Here is a 24,453-nt window from a genome sequence, read left to right as displayed (position 1 = left end):
GAAACCTTGGTGACCAAACTTGGGCCCCTGAGGGTGAACTTTTAATCAAATCCTCTTTCTGTCTCTGGAAGCTAGAGAAGTAGAAGATATGGCAAAAGATCCCAGTGAGTGTCAGGTTTTTTTTTGTTTTCTTTCAGGCTTAAAGTTCAAAGAAAGATGTTTAGTTTGGGGTTTCATTATGAAAATTTCACACAGCTCTAGTGATATCTAGCATCCACTTGGTCTTGTACTTTAAGATCAGTAACTTCATGTTCCTGGCAATGGACGAAAAAAAACTTTACTTTTATATTTCTAAGTAGTGTTAGAAAAAACTGCAAAAACTTGTGGGATTTTTTTTTTTTTTGGTAGTTTGAATAATGCCTGACCTGAAGGGGTTTGTCTATTTTTGAGGTAATTGTAGAAATTTCTAACTCAGGCTCATGTATATTTCACTTACAGCTCCAGTTTTTCCTTGTTTAAAAACACAAAGTCCAGGCAGGAGTCTCAAGATATGCATGTTTAATTCTGAACACATCCTGTGTGAAACATGATCAGCACATGAAAGCCACCAGACCACTCCTGTTTCTTTAGCCATTCTTAGCACAAAACTGAAATGCATTTTCAAGTCAAAAAAGGGAACACTGTACATTTACACAAGTCTCTTCCTTGGGCTGTTGGGAAAAGACAGGCAACCAGCTAATGAGCTAACAAAACTAAACATAAAGGAGGGAGATCAAAGAGCAGTGGCTTTAGACAGAAGGCCAGCTGGACACCAGAAGGAAATGCAGAGGGTTTTGCTGGCACTGATGTAGAAGGATATATCAGAGCAACATTTGCACGTATACTATACCATACAAGACTATGAGCTAATGGTGAATAAGCTGGTTTATCCAAATATCATTTGCTATCTTGCATAGTATTACCATAATCTGATTCTTGACACAGTAGAAGTACTGGGCCGGATTCTGACCTCAGCTGCATTACTTTCAATCCAGAGTCACTCTGCTGCCTTAAATGAAGTTATTTACAGTGAAAAGCTGGAGACAGAAAGAGTGCCAAACAATGCCACTGAGACAATGGCAATACTTCTCCAGCAATTTCTGCATTCATTACAGTAAGCACAAATAATCGTTTCACTACAAGAGCTTTTCTCTGGCTCTTCATCCCTCACATTTTAATTTGAGTCATCTAGTAGTAAATTACAAAGGCAAAGTTAGGGAAGTGCATGTGAGAACCTTGTGAATGTCAGTTATGAGGAGCCTAGGCTAATTGTTGGGGATAGAAAAGGGAACAACTTCAATTCACAAAGGTGTTGTGGTTTCAGTCTGTTGACCTGTGAATCTGATATTTGGTTTGGGTTATGAACTGCATAGCTGGAGAAAACTGACGTGTACAATGGCTGTATAATATAACACATTCCAGTGCTCCCAAGGCACTGCAAATAATTGTTTAAACCTTTCAGAGATCTCTCTCCTGCTTTTAATGCCGAACATTCATAGCTATTTTTAATTGGGCTACATTTAAGTAACAATGTTTTGAGTTTGCTCTGCTCCATCTCATGCCATAATCCATTATAGATCCCAAACAACAGCTTCACTTTCCAGAGTAACCAGCAAGTGACAAACAAAAAAACCTAAACCACCCACAGAAAAGTATATTGGAAGAATGTCCCAATCATAGCAAACACAAGTTCACCACAGACAGAGACATTTACAAGATCACAGTATTAAATACAAATTTAGAGCAAAAGTAGTAGTGGTTTTTTTTATTTTTTTTTTTTAACACTAGTTTTGGAAACTTCATGAGGACAAACTCCTTTTTGACTGCCCTGCAAGTTCATCCCACTCATATTTTTATAAGCAACTAACATTGCTTTATGGGCCTAGGGTAACATTTTCAAAAGCACCTAAGTGACTGACGGGCCAAAGTCCCCTTTTTGGAAAGTGATTTATACACAACTGAAAAATTATTAAATTTAGGCTCCTAGAGACCAGATTATTAATGGCATTTAAGCATCTAAAGATGCAGATAAGCACCTGGTGTTAATTTCAAAAGCAATGAGGTGCCTATCAGCATCTTTAGATACCTTTAAAAATCTGGTCTCAAGTGCATAAGTAACTTTTTAAATTGGCTTGCAATGGTCCCTAATAAAGTGACACCATTTGCTCACATTTACCATAGTAGAATTCAAGATGCCACAGCATTTCCTAGTGAATATGGACAGCTTACATTTAAATTAGATAACGTAATCTCTGATATTACAGTGTGGTATAGTAAATATTGGCACTTTATATCACAACTAGAATTACTCTTACGCCCTAGGGCCTAATTTAGTCCTTGGAGAGAATTTAAAGCTGAATTTACAGCATGCAGCTGGAAATTTCCAATGAGAGAAATTTTAAGTTTAGAGTTTCCATTTGTCCTTAATTACTGACAACATTAAGGGAACCCCATATTACTGATACCACTAAATTGTAAAAAGAGGAATCCGGAAGTAAATGTAAAGTATGAGTGAACTGTGAACCTTTCTAGTACCATTTCTTTCAACGAGGGAAAAAAATCAGCATAGATAGCACAATGTGAAGTGGTCATAATTAGAGGATGAGAGAAAGAGAAAAATGAAAAAAGACACAAAAATGAGATGGACATATTGGAAGTCCTGTAAATTTGATGTACTGGTAGATATTGATTTTAATCTCCACAACTTCAATTTGTGTGACCTGAGGGTGAAAATTCTAGCAGAGATTCAAAATGAAAAAAAAAAAATGACAGACATATGCAGGGCCAGGGACGATGCTTTCACGTACTCAAACGCACCTCCATTGAAGTCAGCGGGGCTATTTGTGCAATAAGGTAGCACTACTCAGTTATCACAGTTTGGTCCATAGAACATTGGTCATCACAGATTTCATTCTTATATTTGCCCATCCAGCTCCATGTTGTCCCAGTTTTAGAATTATCTCAATAGCGTCTTAATGTTTTCAGTGCCCAAGGAGAAGGGTTGTTGTTTCCGGGGTTGTTGGTTTTTTAAGAAAAAGTTACAGAAAATTATGTTATGTCTCAGATTTCCCCAGTGAGCATCAACTAAAGAGAGGGTGTTCCCATTAATATCACTACTACCTGATTGGGTCTGTTTATGGTAACAGGTACACTTGGCAAGTTAGAGTTTGTAAAATCTCTCTTCTGAAGAGGCAATATTTCAAAAACAGATTCAACACTCTAAATAGGTTGACATTTTCCATTGCCAACATTTCACAAACTTCACAGCACTTTTCAATGTTTGCAGTGAGAATTCCACACACTTCACTACTATTTTGTCCATCACCAATCACACCCTTGGCCTGCATAACTCTCCCCACTTGCTTCTTCAAGAGGCAGACTTGCCTTCGTACCTGACCTTTTCACACTTATAACAACCTTCTCCTTCCCCTCCTGGTCCATCCTTCACTTTCCTCCATTTCTGATGTGACCAACCCCCCACGAATAAGCTGTCACCCACCTCTCCAAACAGAAAGCCAGGGCATACCTCATCTGTTGATGGCGGTGGGCCTCCTGCCACGGCTGCTGATTCTGCTGAGTCACCCGCAACACCACCTGCTGCCTCTGCTGATCCTGTAGAAGTTGCAAGAGAAAAATTTGGGTCTGCTGTTGTCACAAGTGGTGCAGTGTCTCCTTCATCTAGCTCTCTGCCACTGAACCACTACCACTTCCCTCCCTGATAGGAGGGGGTTCAGAGAGCCGGCTGACTACACCAGCTGTAACAGTTGGCTGCCTCCCATCCACTCCCTTGTAGCCAGAGTGCCACTGCAGTGCCATGCCTCTATTTTCTCCCTTCTTCAGGGCACCTTAAATTCTCAACAGTCCAAAGGAAATTAAAACATTCCCCACCTGGGGTCCAATTTATTCTGTCACTAAGTACACACTGGTCCACCAGGGCCCAACCCCAGTTTAGTATCGCTCCCCCTTTAGTTGAGAGTTTTCCAGCCTTCTTTCTCAGAGCTGGGTCACAGTTCAGTCTCTCTTCAGGAACCAAACTCCTCCCTGCAGCAGTGTCTCCAAGCCAGCTGCAGCTCCTCCTGAACAGTATCATCGCCTCCTCCTTCCCCAACCACAGCCACCTGCTGCCCTTTTATAGGGAATTACCTAATGCTACTCAGGTAGAGCTCATCCTGAAATCCAGGCTAGCTTAGCCCCAGACTCTCCAGCCCATGAAGCAAGCCACCCTGTTACATAGCCCACATCCATGTGCAGACATTCCCTTGACATAAATGGGAAGCTGGCTGATACCAGAGTAGATTGGGGAATAGCCCTACATGAGTGAATAAGTGACACATTGTAACTGCACTTATAAATACATTATGAATAAATGGGAGTTTGGTTTGAAAGCTACTGTTCAGCTAAATTTCGGGGTTTTGATCCTGACCTAAACTGATCCCATGTGTTCCTGGAGTCCCCCAATATTAGACTGCTTAAGCAATCAGCTGTAGCTTTTGCCTTTTATTACAAAAGAATGAACAGAGCAGATGGGAAGCTATATGACATCGGCATCTGTTTATCACATAATCCTAAACTATTCGATATCTTTTTAATCTAAAAGGTTTAAAATGAAGTTAAAGCTAGGTTTAGAAGAACAAAACCAGGATAAATCTCTGTCTGTAATGAATCTAATTGACTAATTGGCATCTGCTTGCAGTTGGCATTAACTATTCAAAGGCTCCAAAGAATGTTCAGGTTTCAAAACCACCAGTGTTTCTGCAAAGGAGAATGCTAGTATCGGTTTTATAGTTATAATTGTTAAGGGCTCAATTAATAAATCCTCATTGTCTTCTTTATTTAACATTTATGCTCACCAAGGCTTTTTGTATTATCCGCTGCATTCAGAAATAATATTCACATTAGTATTCCTTAAGAGATGTGTGGATTATATTCCTCCCTTATTGTTTTCAACCCATCTATGAACCTGCAGCATTGTAAACCCATGTTCTTGAAAACGTCACCTCAGCTTGCCACATTTTCAGCAACTATTTTTTCAAAACTAATACAAATTGGTATTTCCCCAGTTAAAGAGTGAGGCTACAGAAGGCTATTTCTAGGATTAAGATCCAATCTAGAGTTGACAGAGAAAATACTGGTACCTTTTCTAATGCATTATGAACAATAGGAAAGGTACAATACACACACGACTTCTTGTGCTAGTAATCCAAAAGGTTTTAGAATTGCAACTTGTGCTCCTGGCTCATGTAGCCTCCATTATTATTTTATTTTTTTTTAATTTTCAACATCTCTCCCTTTTTACCCTCTCTTCCCTGCTCCTTCCCTTCCAGTTTGTCCCTGCTTTTTCCTTCTTGCACGCAACTTTCTCTAGGTTAACCCCAGCTATCCTCTTTCTTTTTTGCTCTTCACTCCTTGAACGTCATTTCAGTCTTTTTTTAGTTCTTTTTTTATATTCTTCATCACCTTTGGTGCTTATTCTGCTTCTAATTTCCTTGTTTTCTCTGATTTGTTGCATTTCTGAATTGCTTAGATGTATATTTTAACTATTTGCTTTCCTTTTGGGGGCATCTGTCTTGCAATGTGACATGTGTGGGCAGCCCCTGCACACATCTAAATCCCCACTGATTTCCATGGGACAGGAAATCTGTAGGCAGTCCTATTTAGTTATTTGGTAATTGTGTGGGTTTATTTATTTATTTTGCTATTTTACTATAAAAGAGCCATCCAATGACCTGGCCACGTAAACTCAAATCAATTCATTGATTACTCATATCAAATCAAATAAACCTTCAGCAACAAATATAATAAAAGTTAATTAGCCACCCCATATAATCCCTACACCATTGCTGGCCAGCCCTACCTAGCAACAAAGGAGAAAAGATGGACCATGCAGAATGCTCTGAAAGCTAACAAACTTGGGTTGGTAACCATCCAAGGGGAGAAGCAAGTTCCAAAGGCCCAGGGTCGTAACAGAAAACGCCCAACCAGTGTCCCAGTGCTGGTCACTCGAGGTGGGTTCCCCTGCATAGATCAGACTGCAAGATCAGGGTCTTTCAGCCTTTACACCAACTTGTAACCATCTGGAGGATCATGTCACGGTGTGAGGCATGCTATTAAGAAATCAGGCCCATCATGTGGTCTCCCCTGTATTCCCTTCCTTTCAATAAAAAGCAGTGCAACACAAAAGTACTGTAATTAACTCCACCACAGGGAGTAACCATGAGTACTGTGGTACACCAGTCCCCTAGATGTCTAGTAGCATATTGGGTGTACCACGTGCCCAAAGGCAAGTACTGTAAGCTCTCCAAATGCTAGGGCCTTTGGGCTGTAGCCATTGGTGGATCCACATAAACACAAAGTCACATGAACAACAAAGGGTTGCTTTGCTGGGGCTGCCATAAACAAACAGTGCAATTACCCTGGGCAGGATTGCTTTAAGTTACAAAAAACCCACAACAACAGGTCCCAGGCCATCACCCAATTCCATCCCGCACAGGGCTACGAAGGTGGGAATTCTTCTCACTCTAGGCCACTCCTACATAAGGGCAACCATCCACTGGCCTATAGATCCCACAGCCTGAATCCTGTCGTTCAGCTTCATTCAGGCCCATCCATAAAGCCACCCCATTTGCATGCATCATCTGGCTATCCACCAACAACAGCTGCCACCGGCCCCTTTGCCAATAACTGGCTTCTTGCTAGCCTGGTTCCCAGCCCTTTAGTCCCAGCTCATAAGCTTCTTAGGCTCCTCTCCACAACCAGCACAAAGGATTCTGCCTTCTGTTCCTCCTCCCTCCTGAACCAAGTCCCCATGACCTCAGGTGATAGTCATACTTCTCTTTCCTGGGCTGAAGGGATCAGGGAGTCCTGTGATGACTGGAAGATGCTCTGGGAGTTAACACCAATACCCAATTAGGAACATCAGGTTTATTGCAGTATTGGAGGCCAAGTCATGCACCACCGAGTCAATGGCAAAACTCCAGCTGATTTCAATGGTGAGGGTAAAAGAGTAAACTAACAAGTCTGAGCTAAATAGTCCCTACCTGCAGATAAAATTCATGATTGAACACCTCTGTTAAGTTATTCCTTCAACATCTGGGGATCATCAAAACACCTTGAAAAATGGCTCATCTTTTGGTACTTTCAAGCTAATGTATCACAGTACTAAATAAGATGGTGCAGAGTTCAGCTGTGTGGCACTGACTAAACAGAGGACCACCTGGTAGCTCAGTCAAATTGTCTACAAGTCAGATTATCAATATTACATAATGTCTATAACACCATAGGTGTACTTGGTGCTTTGCAAATAAATGAATGACAGGTTCCTGCCTTGAGTAGCTAACAGTATGTATAGCCTTAATGTACCTCATAATTTATGCTGCCTTGCTCTGCTATATTTCCCTATCTTGTGTTTCTAGCAACTCTTTTTAACTGCTTATAAAAGACAAACTTGTACTATCAACAATCCTGTTTATCTTTTAAAAAAAATAATTAGTCACTAGGGTCCGAATCCTCCCATGACCTCCTCAGAGATTCAGATGTCCGCCTGCACCATAGAATCATAGAATATCAGGGTTGGAAGGGACCCCAGAAGGTCATCTAGTCCAACCCCCTGCTCAAAGCAGGACCAATTCCCAGTTAAATAATCCCAGCCAGGGCTTTGTCAAGCCTGACCTTAAAAACCTCTAAGGAAGGAGATTCTACCACCTCCCTAGGTAACGCATTCCAGTGTTTCACCACCCTCTTAGTGAAAAAGTTTTTTCTAATATCCAATCTAAACCTCCCCCACTGCAACTTGAGACCATTACTCCTCGTTCTGTCATCTGCTACCATTGAGAACAGTCTAGAGCCATCCTCTTTGGAACCCCCTTTCAGGTAGTTGAAAGCAGCTATCAAATCCCCCCTCATTCTTCTCTTCTGCAGGCTAAACAATCCCAGCTCCCTCAGCCTGTCCTCATAACTCATGTGTTCCAGTCTCCTAATCATTTTTGTTGCCCTTGCTCATTGCAGAACTGGTGTAGAACTTAAAAAATTACACACACCATGGCAAGGGTTGTCAAGAAAGAAAGAGGGGATGGGAATACAGATTACATTAGTTCTGAGACTGATGTGTGATGGATACATTTTGCTAGTGCCTCGGTTTTAAATTAAAAGTTTTGAGACAGTGTCCAGAATGTGGTTTGGAGTAGATCATAGAAATCACAGAAATATAGGGTTTGAAGGGACCTTGAGAAGTCATCAGGTCCAGCCTCTGTGCTGAAACCAGTAACCTAGACCATCCCCTGACAAGTGTTTATCCAACCCATTTTCAAAAACCTCCAGTGATGGGATTCCTGAGCCTCCCTTGGGAGCCTATTCCAGAGCTAAACTACTTACAGTTAGAAAATTTTTCCTATTATCTAACCTAAATCTCCCTGCTGCAGATAAGTCAATTACTTCTTATCCTACCATCAGTAGACATGAAGAACAAGTGATCACTCGCCTCTTTATAACAGCCTTTATCATATTTGAAGAGTAAACATGCCCAGTTTTTTGTAAACTTAGCTCATAGGTCACGTTTTCTAAATCTTTTATCATTTTTGTTGTTTTCTGATTGACTCTCTCCAATTTATCAACATCTTTCCTAAAATGTGGCACCCAGAACTGGACATAGTACTCCAGCTGAGACCTCACCAGTGCCAAATAGAGCAGGACAATTTCCTCCTATGTCTTGCATCCAACACTCCTGTTAATACACCCCAGAATGATATTAGCCTTTTTTGCAACTCCATCACAATGTTGACACACATTCAATTTGTGATCCACTACACCTGCCAGCAGTACTACCATCTAGCCAGCTATTCCTCATTTTGTAGCTGTGCATCTGAGTGTTGTACTTTGCATTTGTTTTTACTGAATTTCATCTTGTTGATTTCAGACCAATTCTCCAATTTGTCAAGTTTGTTTTCTAATTCTAATCCTGTCTGCCAAAGTGCTTGCAACTCCTTCCAGTTTGGTGTTATCCACAGTTCCATACTGGCTATTCCTTACAACCGTATTATCCTTTAGATGCTCACAAACTGATTGTTAATCATTTGTTCTAGTATCTTCAGGTATTGAACTTAGGCTAACTAGTCTACAATTCCCTGGGTCCTCTTTGTTCTCCTTTATAAAAAGTTCAGCAATGGAAAGAAGTAAATTCTGAGGAGGGTTTTGATGGAGATGAGTGATGTGCATGGTACACAGGGTCAGAGATCAGGAACTAACAAGAGAAAAGACATGGATCTGCTTGAGAGAGGAAGAGACCAAGAGAGCAACAAGGACCACTGAGCTAGCAGAGAGCTGTATGAGGACAATTTCCTAAAAACAATGTATCTGAATTCTTCTCATATATTTGCATATTATAAATTTTAAAGGGGTTCAGTCTGTCATACCCATGGTAATAGAAACAAAATTTCCTTTCACTCATGTGTTTCCTGTTGCTTTTCTACTTTATGAGAATTGCTCTAAGTCTGGAAACAAACAAAAAATGGTTTGTTCGGGGAAACTGTGAAGACAATGGGTTTTGTAAGGGTGAGTCATCAGCCAACTCAAATCATACTTTGTATTTGGCACTAAAAACAAGAGCCTTCATCAGACTTGAAAAGACTTTGTGGTGTTTCACGGACAAGTACTCGGTCATTGAAAAGAGACGCAGTTTTCCTTGACTAGGAATATACAAAGGAAAAAAGTGAGGAAGAAAACTATCCCAGCTCCTGGCTCTTCAGATCCAAGAACCTAATGTCCTAAAGTTTCCTTTATGCCTGACAAAGACACTATTTGACTCATGCCATCATTTCCTCTATTTCTCTGTCCTCCACACTCTTGCATAATTCTCTACTTTAATATCACATTCCACACAACACCTCGTTCATTCACTATTTGCATTCATTTTTTAAAGAATGCATGAAAAATACTGGAATAATTAAGCTGATGATTTTCAGAGCTCTTTAGTGGAATGATCCTTAAATTACCAGCAATAGCTGCGGACACCACAGAATCTCATGTGTGTCAACACTACTAAGTACACCCTGCTTTCAAATCAAAATTCTTAGCTTCCTGACACAGTTAATGTTGAAATTCTGACTTCAGTTAGGTCTAATGAGTTATTTGGAAATCTAGCTGGGGAGTTGCGTAGGAAAAACCATGTGAGAATGGCTTCATACCATCCCTAAAATTATCAGGGCTGTTTTACAGTTTATGTAAAGATTGAAGTGTTCCTCATGAAAAGAAGAATCAGGAGTTGGTTGTAATTAATAAAGAGGATTCTTTATGGATGCTGCTGACTGCAAACAAACCCCTGAGATTCTCCCTGCCTCTCTAGCTCCAAAAAAATTAAACACAGCTTGAGTTGCCAAGTGCTACCACACAGTGTCTCACTAAGATCCAGCCATAACTAGCAGTCATGCAATGGGTTATTGACTACACTTCATGTATCAGAAGACCTAGAATATCTCCTCAGATGAAGAATAGGACCCCACTGCTTCTCCCTGTGCAGGGGGAAAGTAAGCTGGCTTTTATATTAAAGACACATTGAACTTTAAATGGTCTCTACTATTTTAAAAGTTTCATTTTAAACACTCTGAATATCAAATTGACTCCCTTCTAATACCTTCAATAACAAGGTATGTCTCAAAGTTTAGTGACAGGAGCCCTTATGATTTGATTAGAATTTCTTTTCCATAATATGTGTGCCTGAAGGCAGTATTTTTACTACTATGAGCAGAGAATTTGTATTTAATATAGTTCCTGGCATAAAGCTTAAGGATGGCTTTAGAAAGAGATTTTCAGACTTACTCGAGCCCTTCTTTCCACCCCCCTTCTCATCCCCACAGTCTTCAGTAAAGCTTGTGTGTCCATTTTGCTCCAAGAAACTTGTTCCTAATCTCCATTTGAACATTACAGCAAAACAGCCGTCTGATGTGCAAAAGGCAGTTGGCCCCTGATTATACAGAAACAAATCACAAAGTAACAGAGTTAAACCCTCTGTGTATTTAAGCAATAATGCAGCTGTTCCTGTTGTTCCTCAGTGGAACTTGTGAGCTTGGGTCAGCATCTCGTTAATGGTGGCTGTTAAAGTCAGGACAAGCTATGTTTATTTATAAAAGGTCCATAAATGATATCCTGGTTGTTCTTGCCGTCACTGCAAAACAACAGCACTGGCATGCACAAGAACAACGCCCAGCTGAAAAAGGAGTTTAATGCTTCACCAAGCAGAAAGGAGAAGACTCTTTAAGGATCTTTATTCCTGTCATTGACCTGGTATAACACACTCACTCTTTATCAAGAGCCTCAGCATATGCGTTACGTGCACCATGAAGTGTGATGCTGATATTGGTTTGAATTGATTTACCCCTGAAAGCTCAGCTCCATTCCAGCATCAGGTTTTCTGTGATGACCTGTTCCCTGACCCTGTTCCCCCTTTTCTACCCACTTAGTTGGTTGACTTGAGCAAAGCACAAGGAGCACAAATTATTAGTTTTCAGTCTCATATAGTGACTGTGGAAGATAGTTGTCACCAATAAAGAGTCATCATTTTCCAACTGTTACAACATGCTGATATCTGCGGTACCACAGCAATTTCCTGTTCAGCAATGATAGAAAAGCTAACTATAATGAGAGTTCTGTGTGGGTAAGGACTGCAAGATTTGCCTTTAATTTTGCTTGCCTGACCTAAATTGAGTGCAGTCAAATGGTACTGTTGCTATCCATCTCAGTAATAACAGAGGTATACTTGCTGGCAGGACTTTAAAACGGTCCTGAAATATTTGAGGACTAGAAGGATATCATCAGATCATGAGACTCCATCATATGTGATGATATCATGGTGCAAGGTAGTGATGGTTGTTTTGCAATATCATGAAGCAACACATTGCCTTGAGGACAAAGTATAAGAGTCACAGTCCTGCGTGTTTGGCCCTTATAGTTTTGTCAATTCACCTCAGTCTATAAATACAAGACCCTTAGTATTCCATTCCTATCCTTCTATTAAGCCTAGTTATGGTAGTAACATCAGAACAGATGGGCCTTCTCTGACCTAGCCTAGTTCAGGGATTTCCAACCTTCTCCTCCCCTTACCCTTTTTTACCATCTGAAAGGTCAGAGCTTCAGCCTCAGATACTAAGAAAATAAATGGCTACATGAAGGATGAAATATGTATGTCTTCCTAAAAATGACTAAAATTTTAACCCAGAGCAATCAAGGGCGTATAAAATTACATTATGATTTCATCTCTCATAATAAGGCTATATGTCATTACCAAAATTTTGTGTATTTGCATCACTGAAATCCTACTGCATCTGCCCCAAATATTTATTTCCCTATTGAAAGAATCGTGGTCTAGCATCCAGTCTCAAGGGACCTGAACTGTAGGTTCAAAAGGTTTTGAAGAAGAAGGGGGGGGGAGGGAAGAGAGATGGCAAGTGTTGTAAGAGTATCTGTTTTATAGCAGTCATGGTTGTCACAATAAACATGATTAATTTGCTCTTTGTCACCAAGCAGCCTTTTAATTCTTAGATAGTGGCAAAGATGAATTGTGAGCAGGTTTCATCCTTCTATAAAGCTTTGAATTTAAGGAATGCAAATCTCATGGTGAAAGAAGGTTGGCTGAATTATGTGCGAGTTGCAATTTGACCAATATTGCTTTTCACAATAACCACTCTTACAGTGTCAGTCGTATTTCTCCCTTTGCATTAGAGTCCTATTTCTTTCAGTGGATAAAGAAAAAATTAGGCCTGCTCTTTTCCTCTCTCAAATGTACTTTAGTGAGTTAACATTGAATAATTAACATAAATTATTTTCCTTTTGCTGTAATTTATACAAATATATATTTTAGTAATCATTTGTCTTACATCTGTTCTCATTCAGTCACCAACATTCTGACTCCCATAAATTGTTTGGATTTTATTTTTATTTTAATTGTATCTTGCAAGTGACTTAAAATCAGATAGCTATGCTGTTACAAAATGGATTCTATAGAAAATAAACGTAATTTATCTATTATCCTCCACTGGTTTCCTTTTCTTTTTATCTAGTGTTCTTATTTCCTACTGAACTCAGCATTGATTCAAACTTGTGATACTGTCATTTATTATTTGTTGAGTAATGGGCCTTATTCAGCTGTAGTTGCTTGTCTGGAAAGACATTTTTGCCCAAGCCTAATTAATTTTGACAAATTGACTTGCACACCCAGTTTTGTACCTCTACCCAATTTTTATGAGAGAGAGAGAGAGATCTAGTTATGCAAAGCTGCAGGTCAGGTCCATATTTACTTTTTTGAATATCTGTCCTGCACCAACTATAAACTTGGCACTGGTACATGAAAAATCAACTTGCAGCCCTTGCTGGCTTATACAGAGGCTCAATAGGTATCACATTTGAAGCTTAGCCTACAATACATATCTATGCTGTCTCTGTGAAGCATTTTGTAATAGCAGTTTGTGACTTAAGGATGCTTTGTAATATATACATTTACACTGGTTATCCTTAACAATTTGCTAAATTAGATAGTCATGAAAATGACTATGTTTTAATGCATTTGTGAATGGAATGGTTATTTAGCTAAAACTACAAAATCAACTGTTCCGTCTGTTGGGGGTGACATTTTGGAACTTGGCCAAACAACCTAAGAGCAGGAAAAAGATCTCTCTGAAGTTTACGACCATGAGCAAGGCTTGCTTCTGTTTAATGTAGTTGAAGACCATGATACAATATCTGCAGTGTATATACTTAAATGTTTCAATTGGATGCACTATAAAGTGTTATTGTAAAGTGTTAAACTAGCTGCTGCTTGGCATTTCCGATCTGATATTAGGATGGTCATTTAGAAACCATAGTGGGGCTATTCCTTTCATCGTCAGTGAATTAAATTAAATAGGACACATGACTTGGTTTTACTTGATATAACCTTGATTTTAACCAGTTGTAAAGGGTCAAGAGATATCAAGAGCATATCTAGATTTAATGCCAGAGCCAAATACCCAGTCCTCAACCTACCCACCCAATTCTTGGTCTCATTAATGCATTAGTAACATTGTTTTTGTATGGGAAGATCATATAGACTTGTCAGAGTCCAAGGAATTCCACCTGAAGTAAAGCATGATAAATAATTCAGCTGATTGCTGGGAACAAGAACTTCAAAACAGCATGATGTCATTAAATGATTTCTGGTAGTTCAAAAAAGAACTAGATAAGTTCATGGAGGATAGGTCCATCAATGGCTATTAGCCAGGATGGGCAGGGATGGTGTCCCTAGCCTGTTTGCCACAAGCTGGGAATGGGCAAGAGGGGATAGATCACTTGATGCTGACCTATTCTATTCTTTCCCTCTGGGACACCTGGCATTGGCCACCATCGGAAGACAGGATACTGGGCTAGATGGACCTTTGGTCTAACGCAGTATGGCTGTTCTTATGTACTTATGTTCTTACTGTTAGACTTGGTTGCCAATCAATACAGTGTTTATGGTTATTTTGATTGTATTGTCTTCAAATAATTTTTAATTATCTGAATTGAAGAAAAATGTTTCTTCTTAAAATCTTCTTGTATTAAAGACAGTCATAATTTCTTTTTATAAGAACTTGCCAAAAAAGATGATCAAAATGTTGTTTACTACCTAGCTAAATTAATGAGAAAACCCTAAGCTAAAGCATCTGGATGAGAGTCGAGCAATTGCTCCAAACATTAAGGACCAATTCATTCCCACTGGCAGACTCTGAGCTGCTGAATCACAGTTGCAGGCACCCAGTAGTGGAAGGTTGTATGGAGTTGGGAGTGTAGCAGTGTAAGTTGCCTGCCATTCCCATTCCACTGGGGTAGAGTCTTGAAACTGCACACAATAATAGTCAGGGAGACAGCAGGGCTAGAGTGCCCAGGAAACATTCTCCACTTCCAGGATTTTTCCCACTAGGGGGCTGCTACCTCTTGGAGAAGCCCTGAGGGAGGGTGGTAGTAGTACCACTGTTTTTCCTCCCAAGGAGATGAGTGCCTTTGGTCATGCAGCTGTCCTCTCAAGTGCAAGACTCCCAAGGCCTGGTCTACACTGGTGGGGGGCAGGGAAAAATCAAAGTTACGCAACTTCAGCTACGTGAATAACGTAGCTGAAGTCGACGTACTTAGATCTACTTACCGTGGTGTCTTCACTGTGTAAGCTGACAGCTGATGCTCTCCCCTCAACTACACCTGCGCCTCTCACTGTGGTGGAGTACCGGAGTCGATGGGAAAGCACTCGGCAGTCTATTTATCCCGTCTAGACTAGATGCGATAAATCAACCCCCGCTGGATCGATCGCTGCCCGTCGATCCAGCGGGTAATGTAGACAAGCTGCACCCATTGGAAGTAAATCAAGCCCATTCAGTGTTTAGAACAATGGGACTGAATCATTAAAGGGATAATTAGAGGATATTTTTAGCTTTTGGAATGTTTATGTGACAATGATATTCCTAGGCTATTTACCTGCCTTGTCATTCACAACAAATCAAAAACAGTTGAGTCTACCTCTGCATTACAAATGGAAAGTAGATAAACACAAATAGCATCTCTGCATTTGGTGCGGTATGGCTCATATGTCCAATAGGCCTTTTCAGCCTATTTCTAGAGACAATGGACACATTTTGATATTCTGACAGAAAAATTAAATTGTTCTTTTATTTACACAATGGATACTAAACTCTTGGTTGACAATTATTGTAATGCTGGGCAAAGGGGTTATAGGTACATTTTTTGTAATTAAGAGGTGTGGCTGAACAGCCTTAGAGACTAATTTTCTCTGTTTAGCCACAGGACACACAGTGGCATTCCAACTTCCTTGCAACATTCTAACTTTCAAATATGCTTTAACCACACCTAGGAGGAACCACATCTAACCAGTAAAATATTAATTCAGTCCCATGCCCATTCAGTCGCTGGCCTCTCTGCAGACACTCGCACCACTGATGGCAGTTATTGAGAGGTTTTCTATTATAAGAACACCTATTTCCTGAAAGGCACATTGGACTCACCAGTTCCATTCACATAACCCACCAAATATGAATGGTTGAACCCCTTGCTTTAATGTATTTTTGAGTCATTCATATACATATTATCCCAATGCTCCTGGAACCACAGTGGAACCAGTAGCTACATACTATATACTATGCAGCTGGATTCAAAATAAAGACAACTTGCTGACCTTTTACCATCCATAAAAACTGCAGTAACACTAACAGAGATAGATTGAGATTAAAATACCCAGTAGCACAATATAGCACATATCCTGAGACACAAACAGCGTGAGAATAGGGGCTTTCGACATCTCATCATCATAAGCTGGGAGACTGTCTCCATAGCATTAAGTGATCACATACCATGATGAGGAAGACATTAAATCAAACCTGATAAATTAGATTGACAGAATAATGAATCAGAATTCTCTAGCAGTGGGTTTCGTCCTAGAAACCTTTACTCAAATGTATAGTCCCATTGATGTAGGGCTTGAGCCAACTCTTCTGAAATTAATGGGAGATATTCCATTGACTTTCAATAACCTTTGGATGAAGCTATTAATCAAGTAGGACAATTTATGAGAATAAAGATTTACAGAATAAGGTCCTGTACCTTGAATGTGTCCAACTGACTAGCAGTTTAGAGGTCTGAAACCATTGTGTGATATTACCATATGGTAACATATATGATACTATAGCAAGGCAAAACATTGTGAGCTAATGATAGAATTTCAGCTTTCAGCCTGTGGGGGGTTTTTGTTGTTTTTTTAACAGCATTAGTATGAAAACTGTTCATAACACCAGCGAACAGTTGGCTGCAGCTCAAATCAAGAGACAAAAGAAAGTTTTGCTTAATGACTAACACAGACAGCAGGTTGCAAATTTAGGCTAGCTTGATTTCATGATGCATTCCAGTCAGTAACATAAAACACAGGAAATATCTTACATGTGCTGCCTTTGGGGAACAAGGGAAGATATGGAAGTCAAGCATGGTTTTACTACATTTGCCAATAAATCTTTGCCATAGTGCTATTTTCTTCAGCAGTGTGGTATTAATTGCAAAGCAGTGAAAAGATCAAACAGCTTTGCAACCATCTGCTCAACATTGGTCACTGCCTTACAAGAACAGTGAACTCATCAGTGCAAGCAACTGTGCATTACTGTACATCACCCAACAGACACAGAGAAATCATGAATGACCTTGAACACTCTACCAACAGTACGTGGCCAACATCATTAATGGTGTCAATCCTTTATCTCCACATGAGATCTGACAAGCTAGGAGAGACAAGGTTGACTCTGGAACAGGTTTTTAACTTTTTGAGTTGGAAGTGCAGCTGAATTATGATACAATAAAATTTGCTATAAAGTAAGAAAGGATTGATATTGTTAAGACTGACAGAAGTATTCAACAAGAGTAAATACATTTACAGATAGATGGGACAAGCTTCGGTGGGCCTCATGCCCTTCTTCCACCTCAGACTATAATTCAGAAACTAATAAAATCACTAGTAGGGATGATGATCTTGTCCAGCTTTATGAATACCATTAAAGAATGTGCCTCCTTACACATCCTATAAAGGTGAGAAAAGGGCAACAGCTCAGTCACCATCCAATCACATTGGGTACCTTTGTCCTGATTCTCCAGCTATTATTACTACAAATTACTTTTTAGTGTGGCAAGTGAATGCTAGGCACTTTACAGACAGGTTTAAGAATAAAGTCCCTGCCCCAAACAGCTGCCATTTTAAAAACAAATAAAAATGAAGGGATGGGAACGATGCAGTTATGTATTGGAATAAACATCTTGCTAATTCAGCTATTTTTATTCTTAAATTTTATTTTTTTTTTGTTGCAACTTTCAGTCATTAACAGTTAGCCCTTTCCTGCAGTCAGGACTAAGATTGATAGGCCTCCTAAAAATGGATGAAAAGAAGAGGACGGATACGTTGCAGACTGGGTCATGCAGGAGAAGGTGCATGTGAGTAGTTCAATTGGTTTCAGTGGGACTATTCATGTGCTTAAAATTAAGCATGTGCTTAAGTACTCTGCTGGACCAGGACCAGAATATATAAAATACAGCCATAATTCTGTCCATGGTGCTGCTGAAAAATACCAGTGAAATTGCTAAGCTACAATATTTAAAATCATTTGAAGCCTCTAAAAAAAATCATGCTACTTGCAAGAGGGCCAGAGCTTAAGTTCTGTTTGGATAAGCACTTGCAATTTGGCTGCAGCTATCTGAATTTAATAAGAACTAATATAACCTATTGTGTTTGCAAAATGTAGGCATCTTATCCAAAGTCCATTGAAGCCAATGGGAATTTTTGCTATTAATTTGAAAGCGTTTTTGATCAGGCCCCAAAGAGAAAAGAAAACTTGCTGTAGGTTGACATTTCTTGGATTTGGAGTTATAGTCCCTGCTGCGAATGCAGAAATACATGGAAAAAAAAATACAAATTTCAGCATGGACACAAAATTGTTTTGATTACGTTCTGGAGCAGAGATGTGGGGCAATGGGAACACACTTTTTTCTGAAGTAGTTCACTTATAACTACAAAAACCCCTTTCTTTCAAAATTTATATTCCTTTATTGTTTCCTCCAATGGTTTCTTTTTCTTAAGTATTTTTGGATGTGACACTAATAATATACAGTATAGAAATATAATCATCAGAGTCACCACAGAGCCCAGGCTAGCAGATGTTCCCTGATAGCAGAAAGGCCACTCAGAGTGGCAGCCACCCAGTGTGTGCAGCCTTACCTCTCTTGGACACCCTGCCCAAAGAGTGGTTGTAGCTACCTGTGCAGGGGGCATGCCTGGGCCAACCGGTGGTACAGCGATTCTAAGCTTGGTTCTACAAAACTCCCATTGACTTCAATATTGTGGGATTAGAGCCTCAGTGAATTCCTATTACAGCCTACACCCATACGATTCCTGTAGAATCTCCAGCAAAAAGGCCTAAATTTTCAAAAGCCCAAAGATTCGCCCTAGAGCAGCGCAAATTAGGTCTATTTTTCAGATTGAAATATTTCAGCCTACAATTTAACTGAAGAATGATTCACATGAATACCAAAGAAGTAGTTAGTGTTTCATTGTTTGAAAGGTCCAATATGCTGCAAGACTAATATCCAGATAACATACATGTCATTATTTGGTCATATTTTCAGCCAGTGTGCCGGAACATTTTTTATAGTGGGGGTGCTGAGAGCCGTTGAACCACACTCTTTATAATGGACTCCACTTTGAGCCAGGGAGTGTAGCAGCATCCCCCCACACACACAGTTCCAGCACTAATGTTTTCAGCTTGTAAGCAGCCCATCCACTATTCATCTGCAAAAGCAGTGAAACCAGGCATCAGTAATAGCTGTATTTTCATGTTCAGCCTAAAAAAAGGCTTCAATTTGAAGTCTTCAGAGGTAATCAGGTATTGTGGACAAGTTTCTCAAAGCTGTTGCCTAAGCAGAAATACGCATTAATGCATTTTGTGAATGCTAAGCATTCATTCGTTTGGCAAAACATGTGATCACTACAGTCAAAGTGGAATTCAGACAGTAAGTTTTGAAAATCTAGCCCCATGTATACAGGCTAGATTTTGTGTAGTTTTGTGTAGTTTTAAAGAGCTGTGTCAAATCACTACAACTGGGATTGGTTGTGTTATTTTAACTTTCTTTAAAAAAAAAAAAAAAAGAGGGAAAATTCTTCAGATGAAAATATAAACAAAACACAAACATTTGGAATTTTTCATTATTCATCTATATCTATATGGTTATAGAACATTTTCTGGGACTATTGGGAAGGGAATAAACCTTTTATTTTTTCCAGTAGCTGTGCACTGAATAATGTTTTTTCCCCTCCACTCAGCTAGAAGAAGGTGGAACTTCTTTTTGTCTGCTTCAGTTTAATAGAAAAATCCCCTATTTTAAAATGTATTTTGCTTAAAAGGTTGCATTATTGCATCTTTGGGAACATCTGGGGATGATATTAAATGGATATTTTGATGAATGAGGTAGTTAATATGATTGAAGAGACAGTGATCAATACTGGTCTTTAATGTTTTTAAAATGACTTTGACCTTAACAGTATATTTCTTGTTAAACCTATAAATTAGGAGTTAGACTATATTTTTTGTCAATGAAAAAAATATAAGTAGGCCTGAAATTTGCTTTAATAGCCCTTCATATTTATTGTGCAGAGTGTATGACAGCTGTGATGCTTGCTCTGGTCAGTCAGCATTTTTATTATAAGCACTTATTTTCAGAGCTTTACAGCTGGCCCATAAAAATACACTCAGGTGAGAATTGGCAGGCAAGTTCACATCACCAGAGCACTTTGCGTTTCAAACATGCTATAAAATAATTAAGTATATCTCACTTTATATATATGCATATATAGGATTCAGATGCTTTTGAAGTGGTATAAGGACTATAATACAAACACCATTGGTCTCATCCTCATTTGCACAAAAGATAGTTCACACCATTCTGGTGGAGCAAAGAGGCTTTCCAGTGGGATTAAATTATATTTATACCCAATTTAAGGCTCCTTTACATAATTAGAGCAGCATAAAATGAAATCAGGAACATAGGAATTGTCAGACCAGGTCAGAGCTGAGCTCCATCTAGTCCAGTGTCCTGTCTCTGACAGTGGCCAGAGCCAGACGCTTCAGAGGAACATGTCAGAACCCTGCAGTACATAGATGTGGGAGAATAAGTCCCCCACATTAGATCTCATCCTGATCTCTAATAGTTAGATTGGCTTAAGGCCTGAAGCCTGAGGTTTGATATCCCTTTCAACATTTGTTATCCTTAACAATAACTCTGGATATTCATGATAACCACATAAATATCCAATCCCTTTAGGAATCCTGCTAAATTCTTGGCCTCAACAACTTCTTCTGGCACTGAGTTCCACAATCTAATAATTGCATGAAATAGTGTTTCTTTTTATTAGTTTTGAATTTGCCACTTTTTAATTTCATTGAATTCATTTTGCTTGTGTTAGGATACAGGGAGAGCAGAGGTTCCTGCTCTACACCATCTTTATTTTATCACATGTCCCTTCTTATTCAGCTCCTTTCTCAAGGCTTGTCTACACAAACACTTAGTTGGCTGCAACCTCAAGTGTAAGTCTACCCCAACACAAGTCTGTCACACATTCACTGCCAGCCTGGACCCTGGAGCCGCACACTTAAAGTTTTGTAGTGCACTTTGATCCACTCCCATTTCAAAGCAGCGTAGATCAAAGTGCACTACAAAACTAAGTGTGCGGCACTAGAGCCCACATGGATGCTAGTGCACAGTAGACTTACAACTCATCTTGCTGCAAATTAAGTTTTCATTTAGACAATCACTAAAGGTTAAAAAAAACTCACTTTTTCCCCCACGCTCTCTGCACAGAGTTTTTCCAGGCTCTTAATCTTTCTCCTCACCCTTCTCTGATTTGCAATAGACTTTCTGAGATGGGGTGAACAATCCTGCACAAACTACGCCATTGATTTATATAAAGGCATTATAATATTTTTTGTATCCTTCACCATCCTGCTCCTTATGCATCCTAACATCTTGTTAGCTTTTTGACAACAGCCACACATTGAGAGATCTCCCTTGGGCTGGCTACAATGATATCCAGGTCCATTTTCCAAGCTGATACAGTTAGAGTCATGTAAGAGTAATTTCAGTTTGTCCCTCCAATGCACATTATTTTGTAAGTCTTGACACTGAACTGCATTTATGATCGTATTGCCCATTTACCTATCGTGTTTAAGTCTCTGAAGTTCCTCACAGTTCTCTCCAATCCTGACTAATCTAAATAATGCTGTGGCATCTGCATATTTTGCTACCTTCCTACTCACCCCCCCCATTCCAGCCCATTCATAAATATATTAAACATGGGACCTAGTACAGAAGCTTGAACCACTCTTCTGTTCAACTTTTGCCATACTGATAATGGGCTCTTAACTTCAGAAGCAGTGGAACTTTGTCTAGGCTGCAGGGAGAAAGGAGGTAGTGGCTCCTTTAAATTCCCCACTGCCTTGGGTCTCAAGGGAATGGCAAAATGTGGGGGTAAAGGGAGTCACTTTCTGAACCAAAGAGGCTGGCTCAGAAGGGGCAGACCAGCATGTGCACTGGCAGAGGGAGGGTATTTCTATCTTGCTCCCATCAGCCATAAACACCTTTCTCCACAAAAACAGCACCACCCCACAAAGCCAGAGTAGAACTGGGTTTATCATCTGCTGTAGGCATTGTGCTACTCACCCGCTATCATTTAAGGTTGGGAAGGAAGTTTTCCCTTAACACCAGACTGGCCAGGGCAGAGTGGGGTTTTTCATCTTCTTCACAGCAGCTCAGGGGATCAATGGGATAAATGAGATTAGCTTAGACTGTCACAACTAAGCAGATGGCAGATACCTAGAGCAAGAACTTGTTTCACAGGGAGTCCACCATTCTGGTAAACCAGAGGTGGAAGTGGATTTAGACAAAGGTATCCCTAAGGAAGCTGGAAGCCCTCTCAAAAGGTGAGAACTATTAAGGAAAAATATCTTGCATGGTTCAGTTTATTGCCAGATATTTCCCAGATGAGCTAGTAAAGTTATGGCCTAATTAAATCTCAAAGTATCTTGCTTTACCTCCCACATGGCTGTGACAATTGACCATATCATCCTATTTTGCTTTCTTTCTCCTAGCCAGTTTCTGATTCATAAACAATACTTTGCTTTCTACCCTATGACTATGTAATTTCTTAAGCAGCCTCATGTGCTGGAAATCTAAATATTTTTATAATCAGGCTACAAGTAATTTATCACAGCTCAATCCCAAAAGCTTTATTGAGAACTGTTTTCAAGCAAATCCTGGTTTTTAAGAGTGTGCACAAGAGCTAAACAATACTAAATAGCAAATAAATCAAAGAAAGTCAGTGTTTGTACATATTCCGTGAGCAGAATAGGTCTATTAGTTGATTAAAAATTGTTCATTATACATTTACTCAACTCCACTGATGATTACAGGGACGTAGGATTGGCTACTACACAATGCTTTCAAAGGAAGCAACTTCTTTCCTTCTCAGTGCAATACCATTTATGAATGAATTTTTCATTAATCATCCCTGCATTGATCGATCACCTTGCATCTGGACTCCTGAAGTTTAATTGTACAATATGTATTGAGACACTGATAAAATTGTCATGTATTAGAAATAGTTAGAAACACTTTTGCCATGTTCCCTTAGAGCTCATGGTTAGCTGTCTCTTGCTATGCTCTTTGATTTGTCATGGTCAAATAGCCAAAGCTAATGGTATGTAAACAAACAAAAACCCTAAAATCAATTTTATAATGTTCACCCCAAAGTTTATAAATACACTTGCATTTAACAAAAGCATATTGACATACAGCTGTAAAAGTGATGTACACTTTATAAATATGGTAGACTGGAAGGTCAAATAGATCAGTGGCCCTCATGCTTTCCAGCCTACTGTAGCCCCTTCACGAGTCTGATTTGCATACCCCCAAGTATTTTGTGTACCCCCAAGTTTCACTTCACTTAAAAAGCTTCTTGCTTACAAAATTCAGACATAAAAATACAAAAGTGTCACTGAACACGATTACTGAAAAAGTGTTGACTTTCTCATTTGTACCATATAAATTATAAATCAATTGGAATATAAATATTGTACTTACATTTCCATGTATAGTATATAGAGCAGTATAAACAAATAATTGTATGAAATTTTAGTTTGTACTGACTTGGCTACTGCTTTTTATGTAGCTGGCTGTAAAACCAGGAAAATATCTAGATGAGTTTATGTACCCCCTTTGTGTACCCCCAGGGCTACACGTACTCCTGGTTGAGAGCCACTGAGCTAGATGACTCCTCTACTAAGCTAGTTCCAAAGTAAGTGATCCTTTGGTTCAAACTAACCCTCATATTGTTATACCTCTATGTCATTTAAAAATGCATAGTCCTTTGGACTAAGATTTTATTTTGAAAGGTATCAGCGGGAGACGAAGCAGTAGGGCTCATCTTTTCATTTGGGAGCTGTGGGATTGATTCTTGTTCTCAACCACCAGCACTAGGATGACTCCATACATCCATCATCACTGCAGGCTGCCAGTCTAAAAAGCAAGTAGTAAAAAACGGTTGGGCCTGGTCTGTACTAGGATAAGAGATTTCCAAGGCATAAAGAAATCTCTGCACATATACATTTTGTGTATCAGATTGTGTTTGCTATTCCACTCTTAGGAAAAGCCTTCCTGCAATTCCAGTTGTCCTCAATTTTTAAAAATGAAAAATAATTACAATTTTTTTTAATGTGGGAAAAGCCTATAGGAATTCAATAAAACTCATCTGTTTTAAACAGGTAGTAAAATTTTCAGCTCAGTGGTCCTGATCCTCTGCTGGTGTAAATCAGTATGGCTCTACTGACATCCGAGCAAAATTTACACTATCTGAAGATCTAGCCCATCTGATGCGTGAATCTGGTGATA

General features: G+C 39.4%; 1 long non-coding RNA gene across 3 annotated transcripts in view; it reads right to left on the bottom strand.

Annotated features, from left to right (window-relative positions):
- Positions 1 to 24,453, bottom strand: part of LOC311519941 — a 202,270-nt gene that overhangs the window by 124,244 nt on the left and 53,573 nt on the right. For all 3 annotated transcript variants that reach the window (XR_014711423.1, XR_014711424.1, XR_014711425.1), the window contains exon 2: positions 3,506 to 3,591. This is a non-coding gene — a long non-coding RNA (uncharacterized lncRNA). The remainder of the gene's footprint in view (positions 1 to 3,505; positions 3,592 to 24,453) is intronic.

The sequence above is a fragment of the Lepidochelys olivacea genome (genome assembly GCF_965140295.1).
Source record: "Lepidochelys olivacea isolate rLepOli2 genome assembly, chromosome: 4".
In the NCBI taxonomy this organism is placed as follows: Eukaryota; Metazoa; Chordata; order Testudines; family Cheloniidae; genus Lepidochelys; species Lepidochelys olivacea.
Note: the sequence above shows the minus strand (reverse complement) of the source record. Positions and strands in the feature narration are given on the sequence as shown.